We start from the raw sequence: 14,528 nt of genomic DNA, 5'->3' as shown, positions 1-14,528 counted from the left end.
GACTTTCTTCACAGAATTGGAAAATACTACTTTAAAGTTCATATGGAACCAAAAAAAAGCCCACATTGCCAAGACAATCCTAAGCAAAAAGAACAAAGCTGGAGGCATCATGCTACCTGACTTCAAACTATACTACAAGGCTACAGTAACCAAAGCAGCATGGTACTGGTACCAAAACAGAGATATAGACCAATGGAACAGAACAGAGACCTCAGAAATAATGTCACACATCTACAACCATCTGATCTTTGACAAACCTGACAAAAACAAGCAATGGTGAAAGGATTCCCTAGTTAATAAATGGTGCTGGGAAAACTGGATAGCCATATGTAAAAAGCTGAAACTCGTTCCCTTCCTTACACCTTATACAGCAATTAATTCAGGATGGATTAAAAACTTAAATGTTAGACCTAAAATCATAAAAACCCTAGAAGAAAACCTAGGCAATACCATTCAGGACATAGGCATGGGCAAGGACTTCATGACTAAAACTCCAAAAGCAATGGCAACAAAAGCCAAAATTGACAAATGGGTTCTAATTAAACTAAAGAGCTTCTGCACAGCAAAAGAAACTACCATTAGAGTGAATAGGCAACCTACAGAATGGGAGAAAATTTTTACAATCTACTCATCTGACAAAAGGCTAGTATCCAGAATCTACAAATAACTTAAACAAATTTACAAGAAAAAATCAAACAACCCCATCAAAAAGTGGGCAAAGGATATGAACGGACACTTTTCAGAAGAAGACATATACACAGCCAATAGACACATGAAAAAATGCTCATCATCACTAGTCATCAGAGAAATGCAAATCAAAACCACAATGAGATACCATCTCACACCAGTTAGAATGGCGATCATTAAAAAGTCAGGAAACAACAGGTGCTGGAGAGGATGTGGAGAAATAGGAACACTTTTACACTGTTGGTGGGACTGTAAACTAGTTCAACCATTGTGGAAGACAGTGTGGTGATTCCTCAAGGATCTAGAACTAGCAAGGCATTTTCTTCACAAGGTGGCAGAAGGGAGAATGAATGCAGGAGGAACTCCCAAACACTTATAGGACCATCAGATCTCATGAGAACTCATGAGAACTCACTCAGTATCACGAGAACACCATGAGAGAAACTGCCCCTATGATTCAGTTACCTCCATCTGGTATCTTCTTTGACAAGTGGGGGTAATGGGGTTAAGCAGATTACAATTGAAGATGAAATTTTGGGTGGGGACACAGCCAAACCATATCAGTTTGTATATCTGCCTTTTTGCTGGTGCCATAGTGTTTTGATTACTGTAGCTCTGCCTTTTTGCTGGTGCCATACTGTTTTGATTACTGTAGCTTTGTAGTAAGTTTTCAAATAAGAAAATCTGAGTCTTCTGGCTTTTTTGTTTTTCAAGATTATTTTGACTATGCACGGGGTCCCTTGAGATTCCATGTAAGTCTTAGAACGAGTTTTTCTGTTTCTTCAAAAGATGTCATTGAGATTTTGGCAGGAATTTCATTGAATGTGTAGATTGCTTTGGGTACCATTGACATCTCAACAATATTAAGTCTTTTAATCCATGAACATAAGATGTGTTTTCTTGTATTTATGTTTTCTTTAATTTATTTCGGCAATATTTTATAGTCATTGTACATGTCTTTCACCTCCTTGGTTAATTCTAAGTATTTTGTCCTTTTTGATGCTATTATAAAGAGAATTGTTTTTATAATTTCCTTTTCATATTATTCATTGTTAGTGTATAGAAATGCAATGACTTATGTTGACTTTGTATTCCAACATTTTGGTGAATTCATTATTAGTACGAACAGTTTTATTTTGTTTGTTGAATATATAGGGCTTTTTACATATAGGATCATATTATCTGAAAGCAGAGATAATTTTACTTCTTCCTTTCCATTTTACTTCTTCCTTTCCAATTTGGAAGGCTAGTATCCCTTTTTTCCTTACTTAATTGCTCTGATTAGAACTTTCAGTACACTGTTGAATAGATGTTGAATGGCAAAAGGGGACATCCTTGCTTTGTTTTTCTCAGAGGAAAAGCTTTTGACATTATGATGCTTGCTGTGGGTTTTTCATATATGGCTTTTATTATTTCGAGGTAGTTTTTTTATTCCTAGTTTTTTTTAGTATTATGAGAATATTGAATTTTATCAAATGCTTTTTCTGCATGAATTGAAATGACCATGTGTGATTTTTTTCCCTTCATTTTGTTTATGTGGTGTATTGCATTCACTGATTTTCATGTGTTGAACCATCTTTGCATTCCAGGAATAAATCCCACTTGATCGTGGGATATAATCCTTTCAATTTGCTGCTAAATTTGGTTCCTAGTATTTTGTTGAGGACTTTTGCATCCAGTGTTCATAAGGGATATTGGTCTGTAGTTTTCTTTTTTTAATATAATATTTTTGTAGAGACAGGGTCTCACTACTTTACCCAGGCTGGTTTTGAACTTCTGGGCTCAAGGAATCCTCCTGCCTCAACCTCCCAAAGTGCTGAGATTACAGACATAAGCCACCATGCCCAGATGGTGTTTCTTTTCTTATAGTATCTTTGTCTGGCTTTGGTGTCAGGGTAATGCTGCGTTCATATGAGTTAGGAAGTGTTTCATAATCTTTAATTTTTTGGGACAGTTTGAGAAGGATTGGTGTTCTTCCTTAGATTTTTGGTAGAACTAACCAATGAAGCCATCAAGTCCATCTGATTTTTTGGTGGAAATTTTTTATGAATTCAGTCTTTTTATTAGTTATAAATCTATTTATATTTCTTCATGATTTACTCTCAGTATATTTTTGTTTCTAGAAATTTGTCAGTTTCATCTAGGTTATCCAATTTGTGCACAATTGTTCATATTACTTTCTATTCATATTATTTCTGTGGCATAGGTGCTATTATTCCCACTTTAATTTCTGGTTTAAGTAATTTGAGTCTTCTCCCTTTTTCTTTATCTAGCTAAATGTTTGCCGATTTTGTTGATCTTTTCAAATAATTAACCCTTAGTTTCATTGATCTTTTCCATGTTTTTCTATTCTCTATTTTATGTATACTATAATCTTTATTATTTCCTTCCTTTTGCTAGCTTTGGGTTTTGTTTGTTCTTCTTTTATTAGTTCCTTAAGTTATACAGTTAGGTTTCAGATTTGAGATCTTTCTTTTGCTTTATTGTAAGTATAGTTGTAAATTTCTGTGTTAACACTGCTTTTAATGTGTTCTGTAAGTTTTGGTACATGGTGTTTTCATTTTCATTTCTCCCTAATTATTTTCTAATTTCTCTGGAGATTTCTTCATTCATTCATTGGTTGTTTAAGAGTGTGTCATTTCATTTACACAATTTTGTGCATTTTTCAGTGTTACTGGTTTTTACTTCTTTTACTAGTTTTACTTTTGTTGTTGATTTTTTATTATTATACTTTAAGTTCTAGGGTAAATGGGCACAACGTGCAGGTTTGTTACATATGTATACATGTGCCATGTTGGTGTTCTGCACCCATTAACTCGTCATTTACATTAGGTATATCTCTCCTAATGCTATCCTTCCCCCTTCCCCCACCCTGCGACAGGCCCCGGTGTGTGATGTTCCCCACCCCGTTATTATTTTCTAACTACATCCCATTGTAGTTAGAGAAGATAGTTTATCTGGTATCTATTCTTAAAAATCCATTGATATTTTATTTGTGGTCTAACATATGGTCTATTCTTAAAAAAATCACACGTGCACTTGAGAAGAAGGTATATGCTGTTTTATGGAGAGGGTTCTGTATATTTCTGTTAAATCTAATTGATTATTGCACTGTTTAAGTCCTCTTTTGTCGTGCTTATCTTCTGCTCTGTTGTCTATCCATTGTTGATAATGGGACATTGAAGTCTCCAGCTATTATTGTAAAACTGTCCATTTCACTTTTTAATTCTGTCAGTTTTTGCTTGAGATATTTTGATGTTGTGTTACTAGGTGAGTAAATGTTTATATTTTTTTACATCTTCTTGCTGTATTGAAGTTTTTCATCAATATTTAATGTCTTTCTTTTTCTCTTACAACCTTTTTTTTTTTAATTTAAAGTCTATTTTGTCTGTTATTAGTATAGCCACTCCTGCTTTCTTTGGTAATTATATGCATGGTATATCTTTTTTCATCCTTCCATTTTCAAACTATTTGTGTCTTTGGGTCAAGTGAGTCTTTTATAGATGGCATATAATTGGATCATGTTTTTCTTTTCTTATCCATACTGCCAATCTTTCTTTTTGATTGGAGAGTTTAATTCATTTACATTTAAATATTTATTAATAATGAATAACTTACTTCTGTTATTTGCTATTTGTTTTTTCTATGGCTTATAGCTTCCATGCCTCTTATTTTTGACATAACTGCACTTTTTTTGTGTTTAGTTCTTTTTATGTAGTACGTTGTTTATATACCTTTCTCAATTTCTTTTGTAATTCTGTAACTATTTTTTGTTGTTACAATGGGAATTATCTTAAAGTTACAACACTGTAATCTAAATTTATACCAGTTTAACTTCAATAACACACAAAAACTCTGCTTCTTTACTACCTCTGTCTCCATCTTTTTCAGTTTTTGATGTCACTAAATTTCATCTATATATATTATGTGACCCAAAACATAAACTATGAAATCCTTTAATTGTATTGGTATCTTAAATTATGTAGAAAAACTCAATTTGAAGCTTTGAACCAAAGTTGCAATAATACTAGCTTTTAGACACCTCATAGTGTCCCCAGATTCTACAGGGCCAATTTTCTTAAATTTTTTTCTTTCTGTACTTCAGAATCAGTAATTCTCATTGTCCTATCTTCGAGGTCATGGGTTCTTTTGCCTACTCAATTCCACCTTTGAATCCCCATAGTAAATTTGTAATTTCAGTTATTGTAATTTTCGGCTCCAGAATTTTTTGGTTTCTTTTGAGTTTTCTATGTCTTCATTGATATTTCAATTTTGTTCATACATTGTTTTCTTGAATATCTTAACATCTTCCTTTAGTTCTTTGACCATTTTTAAGATAGCTATTTTAAAGGCTTTTTCTAATAGATATGCCAACAGGTCTTCTATATACAGTCTCTGTTGTTCTTTTTTTCCCTTTGAATTGGCCATACTTTCCTCTATTTCTTTGTATGCCTTGTGACTTTTGGTTAAAAACTAGACACTTGAATCTAATTATGTTGTAATTTGGAAATAAGATTTTCCCCGTTTCACATCTTTTTCTGTTTTTTGTTATTGATTTTATTCATTGCTTTTGATATTACAAAATATTGTAGTACCAAAAATCAGCCAGTCTCTTTGCTAAAGCCTAGCAAGAATCACCTTTGCTTCAGTTCCCAATAAGCTCCTCATCTTCATCTGAGACCACCTTAGCCTGGGCTTTATTGTACTGGGCTTCATTCTGGACTTCATTTTGGTACACAGCCATTGTCCGTATCACTATCAGCATTTTGGTCGAAACAATTAAAAAAGTTTCTAGGACACTCCAAAGTTTCTCACATCTCTTTTTCTTCTGAGCCCTCGAAACTGTTCCAACTCTGCATGTTACTCAGATGCAAAGTCGCTCCCACATTTTTGGGTATCTTAATATCAGCACCCCACTCTACCAGTGCCAATTTACTGTATTAGTCTGTTCTCATGCTGCTATAAAGTACCTGCCTGAGATGGAGTGATTTATAAAGGAAAGAAGTTTAACTGATTCACAGTTTCATATGGCTGAGGAGGCCTCAGGAAACTTACAATCATGGCAAAAGGGGAAGCAAGCACATCCTTATTCGCATGATGCCAGGAAGGAGAAGTGCCGAGCAAAAGAGGGGAAAGCCCCTTATGAAACCATAAGATCTTGTGAGGACTCACTATCAAGAGAACCGCAGCATGGAGTTAACTGTCCCCATGATTTAATTACCTCCCACTAGGTCCCTCCCACGACACATAGGGGGATTATAGAAACTACAATTCAAAATGAGATTTGAGTGGGTCACAGCCAAACCATATCGCATATCTGCTTGGAGTAAGCCTGTTATTTAGAGAGCATTGAAAACTAGCCAGAGAGGTTTACTTTTAACTTAGGTGGCTGTAAGAAACTACTGAAATTTTTTTCCCGTAAGAAAATAATACGATTGAAATAAAAGTGAAATTCAGAAATCAAATACAGTTATGAGGTATATGTAGTATGCAAACTCAAGTTAAAAATAGTCTAGAGATGTTCAACTTTAAACCATTGTTTTGGCACATTCTATATATTTAAACTTAAAGTTAATACCTCAAGGTGGGCTATTAATTAATAAACAGTATATATTTATTCAAGTTTGTGTATATATTAGAATCTACAGAAACTACGTATGTTATAAAGTGAAGATGAAAACATTCTAAAATAGGAAGAAAAATAAAAATGGCCAGATATTTATGAACATTTAACTTCAGAGTATGATAGGAATAAATAAGATAATAGGCATGTGTTATTGTGTTCAGTTTTCAGAATAAAATATTGAAGTATGTTATAGACATAATGATGGTAGATATATCTCTTCAGCATCCTGAAATTCACACTATGAAGAAACTTCAGCATACTAATATCTGAAGACAAAGGCAGCCAATTTATAAATCTATGATATCTTGACATGACAGAAATACTCTTTATCATTTAATATGTATCATTTAATATGTAGCTGAAATGGAGTCTTGAAAGAAATAGCATTTTTTTGGGGGGGGGACAGACTTTCACTCTTGTCTCCCAGGCTGGAGTGCAATGACGCAATCTTGGCTCACTGCAACCTCCACCTCCCAGGTTCAAGTGATTCTCCTGCCTCAGCCTCCTGAGTAGCTGGGATTATAGGCGTATGCCACCATGCCCAGCTAATTTTTTGTACTTTTAGTGGAGACAGGGTTTCACCACATGTCAGGCTGGTGTTGAACTCCTGACCTCAGGTTATCCACCTGCCTTGGCCTCCCAAAGTGCTGGGATTACAGGCATGAGCCACCATGCCCAGCCTCATTTTTTTAATCTCTAAGGTTGCTTTCAATGAAAGTGTATAGATTTAGAAACTACTTTTTCCTTTATTATTTAAAAGACATTATATATACATTATATAATATATGCATTATATATATTTGTCCCCTATTATGCAAGCAATATTCATGAATTTATTATTTGTCTCATTGTAGGAGGGTAAAAAATGTAAGCAGAACATTTCATTAGAAAATAATTTAAGTTGAAAGGAATAACAAAGTATACAGAAAACAAATGAAGAAGAAGTAGATTCTTTAATCTAAGTTTAGTCCCAGAAACATCATCATGGCTTAGGTCTTCAGAATATTACATATTCTTCACCTTGTCTCTTGGTTTCCTTCTCCTCTATATTATCTGTTTTGCTGCAGTAAGCTGGGTTGTTCATGTCAGTTGGCACTAGTATAACAACAAATAAAAAGAATCAGACAAAAATTTCAACAGATTGTGTTTTAGAACTAAAACATAAGATTTATGGTAAACTATTTCAGTGATACATAGGACAAACTAAAGCTGAAAGAATGTGTATTCTAATTTAAATAGAATTGCCCCGTTACATGCTGAGGTAATATGAGACTGTGAAGATGAAAGTGTACTGTGTACTCTCAGTGGAAAATCTTATGTACTCTGCATTACTCAATTGTGTCAACATAGAATCTTGACAAAAGAAAGTTTTAACACAAGTAAAGAAAATGATAACATACTAAACACAATGGATAGATTGAAAACAAATTGCTTTGGCAGCTCTTCATATAATTTCAGAGTTTTAGTTTATTTTGACACTTCATAAGTGTACAATATACCTTACAATAGAGTTACAAATAACCATTTTCTTTGATTTTTGCCTCTTGTATTAAAGAATTTAAAACCAAAATAAAAATAAATCATGTCAGAAAAGAGAGACTACAGTGTCAAGACTCCAGAGTATTAAACATGCCAAGGGCACTAAGAGATGAATCAAGAGGAAAAGAATAAAAGTGCCAAAAATATAATAAAATCTTAGAATTTAGGAAATCTTTAAAGACTACTAATTTCCTGTGTTCAGGAGCATTAAGCTAAAGTTGCCAAAATGTAAATTTTTCTAGTCCAATTTGTGCTATCAGAAAACAAGTCCTTATTTTTATGCCTTCGTTCATTACTTAAATCAATAAATATGCATTGAATGCCTGCTTTGTGCTTATGCCAGGCATTAGGGTAAATAATACATAAGATCAGCTGGGTGTGGTGACTCATGCCTGTAATCCCAGCACTTTGGGAGGCCGAGGCGGGCAGATCACGAAGTCAGAAGATCGAGACCATCCTGGATAACATGGTTAAACTGCGTCTCTACTAAAAATACAAAAAAAAAAAAAAAAAAAAAAAATAGCAGGCGTGGGGAGGCTGAGGCAGGAGAATGGCGTGAACTCGGGAGGCGGAGTTTGCAGTGAGCTGAGATTGGGCCACTACACTCCAGCGTGGGCGACAGAGCGAGACTCTGTCTCGGGGAAAAAAAAATCATAAATAATAAGTACAAATATAATTGTGATAATTCTTATGAAGAATAGACATGGGGTATAGAGACAGTATATAATGGGGAAAGTTGACTTTCATGCTGTGTAAGAGAAATCTCCCCCAGCGAAGTGACTTTTGAGTTGAGATTGAAGGATAAATAAAAACCAACCAAGCAAACATTGGGAGAAGAACGTTTCCTGCAGAAGGAACAGCCTGTGCAGAGTCTGTGGCTGAAGGAAATAGAGCCTGTGTTATGGGTTGAATTTTATCCCCACAAAAGTTATGTTGAAGTTCTAACTGCAAGTACCTCAGAATGTGCTCTATTTGGAAATAGGGGGTCAGTGCAGGCATAATTATTTGTTAGGATTAGGTCATACTGGAATAGGATGGACCCTTAATCCAAACTGACTGGTGTCATAAGAAGAGGAGAAGAGATGCAGGAGCAGAGACACATGAAGAAAGAATGTCATGTTATGATGGTGTTAGAGAGTGAAATGCTAAAGCTGAAAACCAAGTAACATCAATGATTGCCAACAACCATCAGACGCTAGAAACAGGCAATTCGTCCCTACAAGTTTCAGAGGGATCATGGCTCTGCTGATACCTTGATTTCAGACCTCTAGCCTCCAGAACCAGAGGATCATAAATTTCTGTTTTAAGCCTCCCAGGTTTTGGTACTTTGTTATGGCTTCCCTGACAAACTAATAAAGCATGTGTGAGAAAATGAACAATAACTAATGTGGCTGGAGATGGATAAAAAGGAGCAGGGGCAGTAGAGGGAGACAGGTAATAAAGGCAGGTACAGCCAGATCGTGTCTCAATATGAACATTGCATTGGTTTCCAAGATCAATAAGAAATCATTGAATGTTTTAAACAAGTAGTTGACTTGATGACATTTGTGTTTTGAAATGACTTATTTAGATTGGAATAAAGACAAAAATAAATGTTGAGAGCGCTTAGATGGTTATTACTCTAGTCCCATTACAAGGTGATGAAAAAGTGGCCTTGAGACATTGCAGTGTAGATGGGGAGTTTGGATGATTTAAAGTATTTTACAAGGTAGATGTGATGGACTGGATGAAGAATAACAGGAAGGAGGTTGTGTCAAGGCTAACTCTGCCAGGTTTGCATTGTGCTTCTAGATGGATGGTGGTATCACTCACAAAGGGAAGGCTAGAAGGGGACTAAGTTTGGAAGAGAATATATTGATTTAATCATGTTTAATTTTATGTATCTGTGAAACATTGAAGTAGAAATGGCAGCAGTTAGAGAGAAGGATCTGGAGCTTCAAGGATGGTATGCTTCCCAGTTTGTCTGAGACTGTCCTGACTTACAACTTTTCTGCTGGCCTAATTATTAATAGCATCTACTTTCTTTTATTTATTATTATACTTTAAGTTTTAGGGTACATGTGCACAATGTGCAGCATCTACTTTCGCTCTCAAAAATGCTTTGGGTTTGTTTGGACAATAAGTTAAGGGTTATTCTGGTTATACTTGACTAATTTATACACTTAGAACTGTTTCCAAATTCTCATATTTTCTACTTTGTAGGAGAAATGTGTTCGTTCTTTACCCAGTTCTTATTCCCTTCTTTCTCACCAGTAGTGCCTCAATTTCCCTTTACAGAATTAACGTTTCTTTGATTTTCATTTATATGAGTTAGCTCAAGGACAGATCTCCATTGCTTTTACCATATCATTAAGTCACATTCAACTGCATACACTGATTAGATCAGGGCAGGGTACATGCCACATCTGGAGATACTGAGAGGTTAGTGAATTCCAGAACTTTGTATGAGAGGAAAAAGAGACCCCATTTCCCAGGATAATGAAGTGTTAGTATGTGAGGGCTGGAACTGTAGCAGCCATTATTGATCACAGAGGAATAATATCAATCTTGTACGGATGGTGGATGAAAGGCAATGTGTGGCTTGAGGATTAAAGACACCAATGAGGGGGAGAGTACAAAGTCAAAAAGAAGCTGGATTTATGGTGACATGGTTTTCGCCACTGGAATATAACTTTCTCGAATCTAGACCTGGTACTGGAGTTTTATTTATGTGGATCGAAATATGTCCTTTATTGTGTAGGCCAGCTTGGAATAGCTTTGTCAATTACAAAATGTTAAGTCCCTAACTAGTATTTTTTTTTGGTAATTGATGGTATTAAATTTATATCTCCTGGTGTAGTGGTTGTAGGGCTAAGTGGGGAGTTTGTTATTGGTTAAAAGAAGACAAAATATGTTATTCTTTCTGCCATTTTTTCATGTAGTTGCAGATTGAGGGTGGAGTCCTGTGATTTTCAGGCCCTTCAAGTTAACAATACTTCCAAAGATGAAGACGGAATTCTCTGTCATCCATGCAGGTAATGCAGAAATATAGCAAGTAGGATGCACAAAGTTACTCAAGTAGCACCTTTTGAGTGTCCATCCTTTGAAATAATGAGATGTGGCTCATTATTAGATAATTACTTTTATTTTATTATTGATTTATTTTTACAAATATGAAATTAATCTTTAGTATCTCAGAGTCTTTTCATCTGGTGTTTAAAAAGTCTGATCTACTTGTAGATTTAAACATATTTTTTAAGTCCTGCCAGAGTACTCATTCATGCTTATGTTACATTTCTCTGAATAAGGGTAGTTTTTCCAGATTTGATTCTGGGAGTTCTGCAACATAAATATGTTTATCTTGCATTATATGCTTCTAACCTGTGTCAGCTACATATGTTGCCCCTAGTAAAGAGAGGGCAATATTTATTTTATATTCTCTACATCTTGCATTTCACGGTATGTATGAATTTTATTACTGTGTTTTAGACAAATGCCACACTTGGGCTGGATAACTGAGAAAAATATAATAAAAATATTTACAAAGTTTTGGGCAAGAGTTATGAAAAGCAACAATGTGCAGCATGCTGAAGCTAGTAACAGCAGCAAGCTTTGCCAAACCTAGGCCTGAAGGCACCAGGGAAGGGAAGGGTTACCAGAACCTGGAGAGTTTAATGAGATAATTGCCTGATGGGGGTTAGAAGAAAATGTCAACCTTTTAGGCACAGAGCAGGCAAAAAGTGTAAAAGATATATTAATCATCCAAGAATTATCAAAAACTATTTAATATGTATTAAGACCTGCATGAAACATCAGTAACATAAGCATATATTCTTATCAAAATTGAAAAACTGTTATATTATGAAGCATGTACCTAAAGCAGGTCTATTTTAAAGCATAATGAATTAAGCCTATTTGTAGCAGACATGGTGTCTTGTTCATATCTCTTCAACTCACTTGAGAGGTAACTTGCAAGCAAACATGCTAAGCACTGATCCCTATTGCATTCCTCTACTTAGCAGGTAGAGAGCAAATGTGACCATAATCAATGAAAAATTAAAGTTGGCAAATAAATGCCTCAGAACTGTAATAGGCAACTTCTGAGATGCTTTCTATGTTCCCTCAGAAAGTTTAGTGCTGGAACTGAAGGCCAATCACCATATTAGCAGCAAACACTCTTTATTGACTTTCTTCTTTTGCTTTCTTACTTGGCCATTCTTATACCTTACTAATTGGGATCACATCCCAAATAAACCATGTGCACTTAAATCTTGTCTAAAGGTCTGCTTTGGGAACCCAAACTAAGATAGTATTTAAAGAAGCTATGAGGCGGAACTCAGGGGCTCATATGTATTATTCCAGCACTTTGGGAGGCTGAGGTGGGAGGATGGCTTGAGTCTAGGAGTTCAACAACAGCCTAGGCAACATAGTGAGATCCTGTCTCTACAAAAAAAAAAAAAAAAAAAAAAAAAAAAAAATTAGTCAGATGTGGTGATACACACCTGTAGTCCCAGCTACTTGTGAGGCTGAGGTGGGGAGGATCGCTTGAGAAGGAGTTTGAGGATTTGGCAAGCTATGATAACTTCCCTGAACTCCAGCCTGGATGACAGAGCAAGACCCTGTCTCTTAAAAAATAAAAAGCTATGAAGTTTAGGATTTTATTTCTTTATTTTTAAGTATTTCTTATTTTGACTATTTTTTTTACCAGAATAATTTAGAAATGAAAAATTTTGTTTGATATCTTTGAAAAATATTTTTAAAAATTATCTGACTCAAGGAATCTTCCCACCTTGGGCAAGTTGAAAAATATAAAAATGACTATACCTAGAGGGCCAACAGTCACCTGTAATAAAGCATCACTTAACATTTTGTTGCCCCTACCATATTTCTGCCTCAAGCAAGTGCCACAATGGAAGAGGTAGCTTATGATTTCTGAAACAATAAAGCCAACATTGTTATTTTATAAGATTACATATTATCTGTGGATTTGTTTCTCTAGATCGTGCCTACAATTCTCTTTTCAGATTCTGTTTTAGTAGTAGACTTCCTTCAATACCAACTGTTTTGTCTTTATTATTTATTTTCTTTTCGAGTATTTGATCCATTAGAAGGCACATATAGACGTTTTTATTTTTTTCTCAAAAAAAAAAAAAAAGAGAAGGTTTGATGTATGCTACTGGCAAGATATATTCTCTTTAAAGCTTTTTAAATTTTACATATGGGTTTATAAATTCATATATATACACATATATTCTAAACTCATATGTACACACACACACACACACAAAATGGAGGAAGAGTAAAAGTAAAGAAGAAACTAAAGAAGTTTGAAGTTTATCACATTTCCAGTTTCATTTTTGTGTCATTGATGCCTGTAGTTAGATTGGCCCCAGGTATAACAGAGTTTGCAAAAATTAGAAGAATATCAAAATGCCAGTTTTAACTGCAAATGTCTCCTTCTACAGTCTTCCCACGTTGTTTAAAACTCTTAACTTTATGAGTATTATAATTTGGAACTTATTAAAAAAAGAGTATAAAATAAAGTATAAAAAAGACATCTTTGTTATATTTTCTCAAAAGGTACTCTATCAAATAGCCTTGACTGTATTAAATTACACATGTTAATCATTTTAAAGTACCTTCTAATGAAGATAATTTTATTAGCATGTTCAGGATTAGCTTGTTAACATATGATCATGAGGAACACATAGACTGGCATGTTCACCAGCTCCTATCAGCTCTCAGAAAACAGGCTCTCCTGGGAAGCAGCCAGAGGAGGTGGAGTAAATGTCCAGAGCATAGGATGGGGCCAAAACAATATACTATGGGGCTGAAGAACATTGAAGGAGTGGGTTAATTCCAGAGATTCAGAAAAACTGAAGAGTGGGAGATAAAAATAGCATGAATTATTGAAAACAAATCTGTATCAGATTTGTTTCTGGAACCAGTCCTAATGAGAACAAAATAATCATTTACATATGGTCTATATACACAATGAAATATTCTTCAATCTCAACAAAGAAGGAACTTTTGCCATTTGTGACAGCATAAAAAATCTGGAGGATATTATGTTAAATGAAATAAACTTGTCACAGAAGGACAAATACTGCATGATTTCATTTACATGATATACCTAAAATAGTCAAACTCCCAGAAGCAGAGAATATAGGGGTAGTTTCCAGGTGCTGGGGAGAAGAAAAAAATGAGGAATTGTTTTTCTATTGGTAAAAGTTTTATTAGTTCCAGAGATCTGCTGTATAACATGGTGCCTGTAGTCAACAATACTGTATTGTGCACTTACAAAATTAAGAAGGTAGATCCCATGTTAAATGTTCTTAGCACAAATAAATAAAATAATAAATAAAGGGACACAATAAAACTTTTTTTTGTGGTGAGGGGGACAGAGTTTTGCTCTTGCTGCCCAGGCTGGAGTGCAGTGGCATGATCTTGGCTCACTGCAACCTCTGCCTCCCGGGTTCAAGTGATTCTTCTGCCACAGCCTCCCAAGTAGCTGGGATTACAGGCATGCACCACCAGGCCTGGCTAATTTTGTATTTTTAGTAAGATGAGGTTTCCCCATGTTGGCCAGGCTGATCTCAAACTCCTGACCTCAGGTGATCCGCCTGCCTTGGCCTCCCAAAGTGCTGGGATTACAGGCATGAGCCAATGTGCCCTGGCCACAATAAAACTTTTGAAA

At 35.1% G+C, this 14,528-nt stretch overlaps 1 long non-coding RNA gene across 4 annotated transcripts in view; it reads left to right on the top strand.

Annotated features, from left to right (window-relative positions):
• The first annotated feature begins 7,124 nt into the window (after positions 1-7,124).
• The window catches only part of LOC129058066 (uncharacterized), a 164,529-nt gene continuing 157,125 nt past the window's right edge, over positions 7,125-14,528 (top strand). For all 4 annotated transcript variants that reach the window (XR_008522895.1, XR_008522894.1, XR_008522897.1 and 1 more), the window contains exon 1: positions 7,125-10,866. This is a non-coding gene — a long non-coding RNA (uncharacterized LOC129058066). The remainder of the gene's footprint in view (positions 10,867-14,528) is intronic.

This window comes from Pongo abelii, chromosome 11 (assembly GCF_028885655.2).
Source record: "Pongo abelii isolate AG06213 chromosome 11, NHGRI_mPonAbe1-v2.0_pri, whole genome shotgun sequence".
Classification (NCBI taxonomy): Eukaryota; Metazoa; Chordata; class Mammalia; order Primates; family Hominidae; genus Pongo; species Pongo abelii.
The sequence above is the reverse complement of the archived record's forward strand: the minus strand, read 5'-3'. Positions and strand labels throughout refer to the sequence as shown.